The 12682-nt window shown below is 44.6% G+C and overlaps 1 pseudogene across 1 annotated transcript; it reads right to left on the reverse strand.

The window, feature by feature from the left end:
* Positions 1–6634: 6634 nt before the first annotated feature.
* LOC311222784 (nudC domain-containing protein 3-like) lies at positions 6635–7650 on the reverse strand (annotated as a pseudogene). The gene has a single exon. The product of its transcript is annotated as a nudC domain-containing protein 3-like (transcript).
* Between the last annotated feature and the right edge of the window lie 5032 nt (positions 7651–12682).

A 12682-nucleotide genomic window follows, 5' to 3' on the forward strand; every position in this document is an offset into this window, starting at 1 on the left:
AAAATGTAAAACAGCAGTCCCATTGCGACTTCTATTTGTTAACAGGCTCGGAGAGGAAGCATCCAGCCTTCGTAGCCACGGCTATACACACAGTACTTACTGCGAATCCGGAACGCAATAAATTACCCCCGACAGGCAAGTTTGATAGGAAATCAATGTTTCTATTATATTTGCTCATGTCAGGTGACATACACCAGAACCCGGGACCCGTCATGACACGGAACCAGAGACGACAGTTAGGTCTGCTGACCCAGGAAGCGGCAGCTAGCATCGCTAGCACAACAGGACAACTGCTACCTACACAGGCGGCGGCGGCGGCTGGCAACACGATCAACGGCAACATTCCTCCACTACCACCTCTACAAAAGAACCCACGAGAGGCCACAGCGAGAAGGAATGAACCGGGGTTCACAATCGAGGCGCCCAGCACGTCGCGGGACAGCGAGGCATCGCCCGATGGCCGGCGAGCTGACGTGGCTAACATCAATGGACAAAGGACCCAGAAAGCTAACGGGGCTAACAACAATGGACATAGGACCCCATCCCCCCTTTCCCACCTACCGCCACCCGGTCAACCAGACACCACAGATCAACACCTTGAACTCGACGACATAAACCAAATAACGAACACAAATGGACTCCACATATTCCACCTTAACACTAACAGCCTGAGACCTAAACTGGCTGAAATCAGACAATTGTTTTTAAACGGTAAGGCAAACATATTGTGTTTCACAGAAACAAAGCTAGACTCATCTGTACAGGATCCAGAGATTGAAATCGAAAACTATTCAATAGTCAGGAGGGATAGGAATCAATATGGAGGTGGCGTCTGTGTTCACAAAGATACCAAATTCATCAACCGTACTGACCTTAACCATGACAAAATTTAAACTGTTTGGATTGAAATCTTATTCGATAGGGCGAAATCAGTACTAGTAGGCACAATCTATAGACCGCCAGGACAGAGTGGCTTCTATGACACACTTGATGGGTGTTTAGCTGGGGTGGAGGGTGTAGAAAAAAGTATTATTGGGGACTGGAACACGGATATGCTACGTAAAGCAGCACCCGTCTTCAAGGCCTTCAGTAGGTTTTCTGATCTGCACAGTTTCAGCCAGCTGATCACCCAACCCACAAGGGTATGTGATTCAACACAAACCACCATTGACCTCATTTTGACCTCTGACAAGTCCATGATCTCCAATAAAGGAGTGATAGCATGCGGGTTAAGTGATCATTATATGGTTTTCTGTACCCGCAAAAAGCTAAAACAAAAGGCCGGCTGTCACGAAACAGCAGTGTTGGGACTAACGCGTTACAAAGTAACGCGTTACAGTAACGAAGTTACTTTTTGCCGTTCTAGTACTCTAACGCATTACTTTTTAAATTCAGTAACGCTGTTACCGTTACTAAATGGTTTGTTAGTTCGTTACTGCGTTCTTTTTATGTAGATTCATAGCGAGCGTCCTCCTAACTCCGTTTGATTTCGCCTGAGTTTGTTTTGTTTACAATAGAGAGCGTCTATTTCTTTCCGTAGCCGCATTTCTGGTTTTCGCATTTCTGATTGGCCACTGACTGACGTTCTCTGACGTTCTCTGACCAGAGAGCGTTAGTCAGTGGCCACTGGCCAATCAGAAATGCGCAAACCAGAAATGCGGCTACGGAAAGAAATAGACCCTCTCTATTGTAAACAAAACAAAACGAAACGAACTAACAAACCATTTAGCAACTACTTGGAGAGATAATTAATATACAACATGGAAACGAGATAAAGAACATGTTTGAGGCGCTGCTGGAGTCAACTGGACTAACGTTACTACATCTCGACCACCGCAGACTTTGGTGAGTGCAATGTGTTCACTGAAACTCAAGTTGATCAACGGATTTTGACTGTACGAAATCTGCCAGGGAATCTCATAATACTAATCAAACAATATAAATATAGTCCTTTCATGCACAATTGATATCCTAACTATTCTAACGTTGCAATGCTTTGATTGATATCTTAAACAACGTTGCAACTTGCAAGATGGTGAATGAATGAATGAATGAATGAAAACTTTATTTAACAGATTGCAGAATGGGTACAATACAGTACGGCTCAATACATACAATTGTTAAGGGGATGCAGACCTGAGAAAGACATTTGTCTTGTTTCCATCAGGGTCCCCCATTTTCAATTCATATAGACATTTATGACATACACAACATACATGACATTTATGGCATAGGGACATATAGGTATTTAGTACTGATACATTTGTGACATAAACGGTATTCAAATATACAGTACTGTTACCCCTAGCTTTGGGTAGGGCGTTCCACATTGTTGTGGCATAATTGCGAAACGTGTTTAGTCCCTTGTTTGAGCCGAATCTGGGTTTTACATGATTTGTTGAGCTTCCTCTGGTGTAGTGGTTGTGGTATTCACTGACCTTTGGGAAGTATTTTGACATGTACATGGGTACCCCGGTCGTATAGTGTATCTTGTAGACCAGGCCCATTGCAAGTTGCTGTACTCTGTCGTCTACTCTAAGCCATCCTAGGTTGTCAAAGTGGGCAGGGGTGAGGTGGGTTCTGGGGTTCAGGTCAAGTAGTAGTCTGACCAGTTTGTTTTGTGATGTTTGTAATTTTGTTTTAAGCGCCTTTGAATTATAATGGTTATAATGAAACGCTCCGGCGACATCAAGGCTGTTCCTTCAACCGGCGCACTTCTTATTATATCGACTCGGGACAACATTTGTTTGTGTCAGATTTGTGTTTGTATCTAGACCACATTGCTTAGCAGAGTTCGGTGATGTGAATGGAAACTGTCAAGTTGACAACCTATTTTGAGTATCTGGGGCATGGGACTCGGGAGCAATCTTTTCTTTTTCTTTTTTTTTTAAATAACTAAATAGTTACTTTTCACAGTAACTCATTACTTTTGGGTGTAAGTAACTAGTACAGTAACGAAGTTACTTTGAAATGAAGTAACTAGTAAAGTAACTGAGTTACTATTTTTCAGTAACTAGCACAACACTGCGAAACAGTCACATCTAGGGACCTCAAAACCTACTCTAGAGAGGCCTTTAACCAAGAACTGGAGAGCATGGACTGGTCAGATGAACTCAGTGGTACACAGGTTGTAGAAACATGGCTTGGATTCAAAACCAAATTCACAACAATACTCAACAACATGGCACCCCTAAGAACCACCAGGGTTAAAAATCGCGCTGAACCATGGATGCACACTGAAATACAGGCCGCTATGAAAACCAGAGACAAAAAATGCTCTGAACTTCATAAAAGTCAAACAAAGCTTTCCAAAAGCTCAAACAGTGAACTCCAAGCCCACGTGGTTGAACTAAAAATTCAAAGAAACAGAATAAGAAATGACGTAAACACCATGATCAAAACCGCAAAAAAAAATTCATCAATGACAAAACTGAGGAAAACAAAAACAAACCATGTGAACTTTGGAAATTACTCAATAATCAACTAGGCTGCAGTAAAAACTTAAAACCAGATTCTCAAACATAAACATAAAGACGGACAACACGCTCATCACAAACAAGCTGGATGTAGCCAATTACTTAAACATCTTCTTCACAAACATAGCCACAACACTGGTAAACAAACTACCCTCCCACTCAGGGCATTATGGGGTAGAACACATAGTAGCATACTACAAAAACCTAGGGGTCCGCAAAGACGACTTCAAACTAGAAATGGTAACAACCGATGAGGTACTCAAAAAACTGAGCGCCCTCCAACCTAACAAGGCCACTGGCCATGACAACATCCCCTCCAAATTCCTCAGAGACTCAGCAGCCGCCATCACCCCAGTCATCACACACATAATAAACCTTTCCATAAAACAGGGACACGTCCCCAAGGACTTCAAAATTGCTAGAGTGGCCCCTCTGCACAAAAAGGGCAGCAAATTAGACCCAGGCAACTACCGCCCTGTTTCTATTCTTACGTCCATCTCGAAAGTCATGGAGAAAATAGTCTACAAACAGGTCGAAAAGTACCTGGCGGAAAAAAATCTAATCTACGAATTCCAATCTGGCTTCAGAACATCCCACTCCACTGACACATGCCTTCTCTATTTGAACAACCACATCAAACAAGAGGTGGACGCGGGCAAATACTGCGGCATGGTCATGCTGGACCTACAAAAGGCCTTCAACACTGTCAATCACTCCATTCTGATTGACAAGCTAAAAGCAATTGGTTTTGATAGTTTATCAGTGAGCTGGATGCAATCCTACCTGGAGGGGAGAGAACAGATGGTGGAGGTAAACGGTACTCTATCCCTGTGATCTATGAGGGGGTCACAGTGAGCTGTGGTGTTCCACAAGGAAGCATACTAGGACCGCTACTGTTCCTAATTTATGCAAATGACATTTCGTCAGCTTGTGACTGCAACTTGTTCTTGTTCGCGGACGACTCAGCCCTGCTGGTCTCAGACAAGAACAAGTTACAGGTTGAAAAAACCCTCAGCTCTGAAATCTGCACCTGGCTTGCAGATAACAAACTATCATTACACCTGGGTAAAACAGAGTCCATTCTCTTCGGATCAAATAACAAACTCAGCAAGACCGACGGCTTCTCAGTTACAGTGGGTGACAATATTGTCACAAGAAAAGATGAAATGACATACCTAGGTTCCATCCTAGAGGCAAATATTTCCTGTGACAAAATGGCATCCAAGGTAATAAAAAAAAGTCAACTAACAAACTAGATTCTTGTACCGGATCTCCTCTCTAGTAAACAAGAATACCCTGAAGATTCTGGCAGGAGCACTCATTCAAGGGTACTACGACTATGCTTGCGCCTCATGGTACCAAAGCACCTCAAAGGCGCTAAAAACAAGATTACAAACATCACAAAACAAACTGGTCAGACTTCTACTTGACCTTACCCCTAGAACCCACCTCACCCCTGCCCACTTTGACAACCTAGGATGGCTTAGAGTAGACGACAGAGTACAGCAACTTGCAATGGGCCTAGTCTACAAGATACACTATACGACTAAGGTACCCATGTACATGTCAAAATACTTCCCAAAGGTCAGTGAATACCACGACCACAACACCAGAAGAAGCTCAACAAATCATGTTAAACCCAGAACCCAGACTCCCCACCGTATGTATATTTCTCTGCCACCCACCCACCCCCTCCTAATGTACAGTCCCCTCCCCATCATATGTATATACTCTGTCAGGATCTATGGGTAACAGTACTGTATATTTGAATATCGTATATGTCACAAATGTAACAGTACTAAATACCTGTATGTCATGTATGTCCCTATGCCATAAATGTCATGTATGTTGTGTATGTCATAAATGTCACTATGAATTGAAAATGGGGGACCTGATGTAAACTAGACAAATGTCTTTCTCTGGTCTGCATCTCCTTAACAATTGTGTGTGTGTATGCTTGTAACAGCTCCTTTCAAATATCCTCATTATCAGAGTAAATTAGCCATTAAAGTTACCCTTTTTAGTTTTGTGAGAATAGCGATGTGTTCACAAGTAATGCACCACTTCCCGTTTTCCATGTGTTGTTTTTGTGTATTTTTTATTTATTTTTTTATCCACTTTTTCTCCCCTTTTTCTATTTTTCTCCCATCCCAATTCCAATGTGCCAATTTGTCCCTCCCCTGTCTTGAACGTTGCTCGCATATGCTCCCCACTGGCCGGTTGTACGGAGGATAGAAGCCTTGCATCACGTGTCCCCTCCGGTACACGAGGAGGCAGCCTGTCACATCTTTTCACCTGCCAGCGCGGACTCTCATTGGCGAGGTGTAACGTGAGGGAGGCTCACAATACCCTCGCCATTTCCTGTCTCTGCTGTGCAGGCGTCCCCAACCGACCTGTAGGAGTCACTGTCCACAACGTCCAGATTACCACCCATCAACTTCCACCCGCTAATTCTGCCAATTGAATTAGTATGACGGCTGGCCCAAGCCAGAGGAAGCGCCGACAGCCGGAGTCGAAGCCAGTGTCTCTTGCGTTGGTGACGAGCGTAATGTCCGCTGCACAACCCAGCTGCCCTTTTGTGTATTTCTTTATACATACAATATTGTATTAGCTCAAATAGCGCATAGATGAGGCACTGAAAACAATATATGGGCTAAAAAGATTGAAAACACATTATCCTATTATCCAAAGCGAATTAGAAGTTCTGTACAACAAGTCAGCAGGAAGAGTACAACTCTTCTCAGTTTTGAGTGCATGGTAGTATACATACTAGCATAGTACAGTAGGTAGTAATATAGGCAAAGTAGATTACTTAGTAGCAAAGTGCACAATAGTAAAAGACAGTATGACGGTTAGTCGTTCTTTTTGCTATGAGATTTAACCAGTTAAAAACAAATAAGCGATGAGATTTTATTATTATTTTATTTTATGCCTAAAATAATAAAGTCAAGCATAGGGCTAAAACATTTTCATAAACATGTGCATCGTGTATCACCGAAAGGTCCGAAAATCTTGTGATATCATATTTAGGCCATATCGCCCAGCCCTAATTGGCAGGTACATTTTGGCTGCATTCGTCGACAGTCCTGCGATCGTCCCGTCGTCCGCCGCTGCCGCTCGGCTCGTTGGTCATCGGGGCGTCTGAATCAGTTTCAGAACTACACGGCGCTGGGCGGGATGTCGAACATGGACGGGTCGAACTGCTGTCCTTTGAACGGCACCTTCATTCTCGTGGCTCTGTGGCTTGCCCTTTTCGAAGGTCAGTCTGTCCAGAACGGCGATTTCCTCCTCGTCCAACGTTGCCCTGGTTCGCTCCTTGATGATCTGGTTCACATCGATCTCCTTCTCCCCCTTCAACACCGCGTTCCACCAGACCTCCCCGCACTTACTGAGAGACAGGACCACACAGCGTCCAGGCTCCAGGCTCCACAGAGAGTTCTCCTTGTTGATCTTGTGAGAGTTCTCCCTCCATGAGGACCTGCTCTGCAGCGCCCTCCATCAGAGACACACACACACTGCTGCTCTGCATGCTGACACACACCTGTCGGCCCTTCACGATGTTTTTGAGGACGTGGACACGGATCTCCACATCAGTGTAGTCCTGAGACCAGGTGTAGTGCTCCCGGACCGCTCCATTGTAACTCTCTGGGTTCTTCTGGAACTGGTCCTGATTCGCTGGTTTTGTACTGGCTGCTGCTGCAGACGCCTGGCCTTGCTGCGCCGCTCGGCCCGGCCTGCTGCTCCGTGGCCCAGAGCCACCGGCTGCCTGGTTGGAGACGGACGCGGCCGCCGCAGCATCCGAAGGTGAGCTCTGCATCTGGGCAGCCTCCTCCTGCGGCTCCGCCTGGATCTCCAGCTCCTGCTCCGCAGGGGGCACAGCTCTGGCCTCCTCTCTGGCCTCCTCCTCTCTCTGCTGAAGCTCCTTCAGCTTCCCGTCTCGGTCCTGCTCCGCCACGCGCTCAAACAGTCGGAACGTCTTTAGGACCATTTTCTCTGCCACTCCTGGAGGAAACCCCATGCGGTCGTTGGGAGCCGCCAGCAGGCGGTAGAAGTCCGTCTTGCGGTACAGGAAGCCGAAGTAAACCTGCAGAAAGTTCTGTACGTTCCCAACATCCTGCAGGATGCCTAGCAACGCGTTGTCATACATCTCGGTCATTTCCAGTGGCGATGCCATTATTGTCGGTGCTGCTAACAATGAGATTAATAATTGATAATTGAAGCTTCTATCCCCAGGCCATCAGACTGCTAAACGAACAATGAACACTACACAACAACAACCACCAAACGCACATAGCACACACATCCACATGCACACACTCACTTTAAACAGACACACTGTAGCACCCACTCCACACACTTTATAGCACACACCCACTTTAAACAAACACACTGTAGCACCCACTCCCCACACTTTATATTTATTGATGAAGGATTGCACTACAACTCGTACACCTTACTGTAAATTGTACCTAAATTGTACCTCATCCCATTTCTGCTTTGCACTATATAGTACTGTACATTAGTACACTGCATAGTATTGTATATTATATGGTAACTCAGAACATTGTACATATGTCTATACCGAACACTGTGACCTCATTTTCTTCTTCTAAATTACATGCTATACTATGTTATTTGATACTATCTTGTCTAGCACAGTCTCTGGAGCGTAACAGTAAGAAGCATTTTGTATGAAAGTATTCTGTACTTCTGTATGACAACTATTAAAGAAACTTGAAACTTGAAACTTGATGAAGAAAACTATGTTTGAATGTTTCGTATCAAATAGGAATTAATGTTAGTAGTAAGAAAACACGTCGACTGTAGAGGAAGACAACAAGCTGGATAGCTAACGTTAGCTTAGCCGAGCTATTTTGATTTTGCACATCCGGTTGGTGCGGCTGAATAGAAGTCCGTGTGGAACTAGGGCTCGTAAATAATAATAATAACTAGACAATTCCGCGCGGGGAAATTGTGAAAGTGTGGGTGATGCCTGTGCACCGCCGGCTAATGGGAGAGGGTCTGTATTGTCTCTGTATTGTCTCTTTCCACAGCAAAACGGTAGGCAAGGCACCTTGGTTGAGAAATGCAGGCTTCAATCTATGTTGTTTAGTCTATCTGTTCAGTACTGTTTCAAGATGCACAATGAGCTCTTCTTCTTCTTCTTGTGAGATGAGATCTTCAATGAGATCTTCTTCTTCTTCTTTTGAATTTCCGGCAGTGTAGGCGCATCGTGGCGTATTACTGCCCTCTGCAATTCTTTTGATGGGCTCTTCTTCTTCTTCTTCTTTTCCCGCTGTCTACTGGAACCCGTCATCCCCTACATTGTCCATTGGAGTGCAGCTAATGCTGCTCGGGACACTCCTTGCCCCCTGCGATCTTATTCTGGGCTGCTTGGTCCCTCACAGCCCCCTCATCCAATTCCCTAACCACCTTCTCCCATTTCAGACCTTCCATTCCCAAATGTTGAACCGCTATCCTAACAATCATCTTTACCCTATCTGTTCTACCCTTAGCCTCTGCCAGACCATTAACTACCCCTGCCACGAAGGCCACAATACCAAATTTCTCCTCCCTTACCCTCTCTCTATCCTCCTGCTCTACCCTCTCTGCCAAATGCCCTTCTCCAACCCCCTGCGCCCTTTCTTGGCTTCCCTGTCCTACCCTGCTAACCGCCTCAGCATACGATAACTTACCCTCCCTTCTCACTCTCCGAACCGCGACCTCCTTCTTCATCACCTCGACCTCCTTCTTCATCACCTCACACCCCCTAAACGCTACACTATTCTCCCCACCACAACTACAGCACCTCGGCTGCACTCCCTCTCCACACTTCCCATAGTCATGTTCCCCGCCACACCTAGCGCACCTCTGCCCCTTCCTACACGTGTTAGCTATATGGCCAAACTCCTGGCACCTATAACACCTAAGAGGATTCTGAACAAATTCCCTAACCCTATACACCATTTGCCCTGCAAACACCTCCCTAGGAACAACCCCACCCTCAAACTCAATCACTACCGTATCCGTCTCTATCCTATCCGCTCCCCTCTTCATCCTTTCTACTATCCTAAAGACCCCCACCACCCCAATAACAGCCTGTTTCAGCTGCTGAGGTCAGGCAGACGCCTGCGAACCCCAGCTACTAGGACAGAGAGGCTTAGGCTCAGCTTCTTCCCCCAGGCCATCAGAGTCTTGAACAATGAACATTGAGTACCACAGAACACTGAACTATCCACACATAAGCACACATGAGCACACACACGACACGCACGCTGTGCATGCTCACACACTAGCAGCCACTTTGACACTTTAACATGAGCGGGCACACACTCATGCCGCACACACCCACACTTATTGCCAAAAGGAAAGGCCACTTTAAACTAGTATTAGCAACAGTAACAGTGTATTGCACTACCAAAGCTACCTAGCATGTCCTATATACTCTGTAAATAACTATGTACAAATGCCGAGATGTCACACCATGTTGCCTGTTATCTGTTATTGCACAATGTTTTTTGTATTGGATTCTATTATATGTTGTACCACTGTATTGCACATCGTTGCGGGCAAGACCACCCGCATTTCATTGTATACTCGTATGCCGTGACAAATAAAACTCTTGACTTGACTTGACTTGAATATGTTACCAGTCTTAGGATAATCAGACTCGTTTTCACGGAGATATAAGCTTTTATGTGATTATGTGATATGGCTGATTGACTGTGCGAGCGGTCAGGAAATAGGAGAATCGATTTTCATAAATAGGCCGAAAAATGACAACGTTCTAGAATATTCCAGTAAAGGGCGATTATCATGGAACGTCTGCTTTTTTCCGTGAAAACTTTTCAAAATGCTAGAAAATGGAAATGAAGCGATAAAAAAACAATCTGCTACGACAATGTTGACTGGAAAATGAGTCTTTGATAAGCGACGGGCAGATTAGACACATAGCCATAATTTAAAACATAGATTAGGCGATATTAACGTTAACATTGAAGTGGTGCTGGGCATTCAAGGAGGTAAAATGAATTAAGCTTGGGCTCTGAAAGTGTTAACCATGACGAAATTGAAACTGTTTGGATTGAAATCTTATTCGATAGGGCGAAATCAGTACTAGTAGGCACAATCTATAGACCGCCAGGACAGAGTGGCTTCTATGACACACTTGATGGGTGTTTAGCTGGGGTGGAGGGTGTAGAAACAATTCTTATTGGGGACTGGAACACGGATATGCTACGTAAAGCAGCACCCGTCTTCAAGGCCTTCAGTAGGTTTTCTGATCTGCACGGTTTCAGCCAGCTAATCACCCAACCCACAAGGGTATGTGATTCAACACAAACCACCATTGACCCACCCCCACCCCCTCCTAATAGACAGTCTCCTCCCCACCGCATGTATATATTCTCTCCCCACCGTATGTATATTTCTCTCCCACCCACCCACCCCCTCCTAATGTAGTCTCCTCCCCACCGTATGTATATATTCTCTCCCCACCGTATGTATATTTCTCTCTCACCCACCCACCCCCTCCTAATGTACAGTCCCCTCCCCATCGTATGTATATACTCTGTCAGGATCTATGGGTAACAGTACTGTATATTTGAATATCGTATATGTCACAGATGTAACAGTACTAAATACCTGTATGTCATGTATGTCCCTATGCCATAAATGTCATGTATGTTGTGTATGTCATAAATGTCACTATGAGTTGAAAATGGGGGACCCTGATGTAAACAGGACAAACGTCTTTCTCTGGTCTGCATCCCCTTAACAATTGTGTGTGTATGCTTGTAACAGCTCCTTTCAAATATCCTCATTATCAGATTAAATTAGCCATTAAAGTTACCCTTTTTAGTTTTGTGAGAATAGCGATGTGTTCACAAGTAATGCACCACTTCCCGTTTTCCATGTGTTTTTGTGTATTTTTTTATTTATTTTTTTTATCCACTTTTTCTCCTCCTTTTCAATTTTTCTCCCATCCCAATTCCAATGTGCCAATTTTTCCCTCCCCTGTCTTGAACGTTGCTCGCATATGCCCCCCACTGGCCGGTTGTAGGGAGGATAGAAGCCTTGCATCACGTGTCCCCTCCGGTACACGAGGAGGCAGCCTGTGACATCTTTTCACCTGGCAGCGCAGACTCTCATTGGCGAGGTGTAACGTGTGGGAGGCTCACAATACCCCCGCCATTTCCTGTCTCTGCTGTGCAGGCGTCCCCAACCGACCTGTAGGAGTCACTGTCCACAATGTCCAGATTACCACCCATCGACTTCCACCCGCTAATTCTGCCAATTGAATTAGTATGACGGCTGGCCCAAGCCGGAGGGAGCGCCGACAGCCGGAGTCGAACCCGGTGTCTCTTGCGTTGGTGACAAGCGCAATGTCCGCTGCGCCACCCAGCCGAACTTTTGTGTATTTCTTTATACATACAATATTGTATTAGCTCAAATAGCGCATAGATGAGGCACAGAAAACAATATATGGGCTAAAAAGATTGAAAACACATTATCCTATTATCCAAAGCGAATTAGAAGTTCTGTACAACAAGTCAGCAGGAAGAGTACAACTCTTCTCAGTCTTGAGTGCATGGTAGTATACTACAGTAGGTAGTAATATAGGCAAAGTAGATTACTTAGTAGCAAAGTGCATAATAGTAAAAGACAGTATGACGGTTAGTCGTTCTTTTTGCTATGAGATTTAATCAGTTAAAAACAAATAAGCGATGAGATTTTATTATTATTTAATTTTATGCCTAACATTTTTTGTTATATCGTTATAATAAAAGCTTTTATATACATTTGTCTGATTGATTAAAAACTTTATTAACAGATTGCAGAATGGGTACAATACAGTACAGCTCAATAATACAACAACAGTGGACTGGAGGATGAAGACCAGAAAAAGACTTTTGGCTTTTTTACATAAGGGTCCTCCATTTTCAATTCATCAAAACATTTAGAGACATACAAATATACAGTAGTTTCATAAAACATTTTATTGTTTGGGGAAAAAAGGAAAAACATCGTGATGTGTATCGTGTATCGCCGAAAGGTCCGAAAATCTTGTGATATCATATTTAGGCCATATCGCCCAGCCCTAATTGGCAGGTACATTTTGGCTGCACTCGTCGACAGTCCCGCGATCGTCCCGTCGTCCGCCGCTGCCGCTCGGCTCGTTGGTCATCGGGGCTTCTGAACCAGTT

This window comes from Notolepis coatsorum (genome assembly GCF_963971535.1).
Source record: "Notolepis coatsorum genome assembly, chromosome: 2".
In the NCBI taxonomy this organism is placed as follows: Eukaryota; Metazoa; Chordata; class Actinopteri; order Aulopiformes; family Paralepididae; genus Notolepis; species Notolepis coatsorum.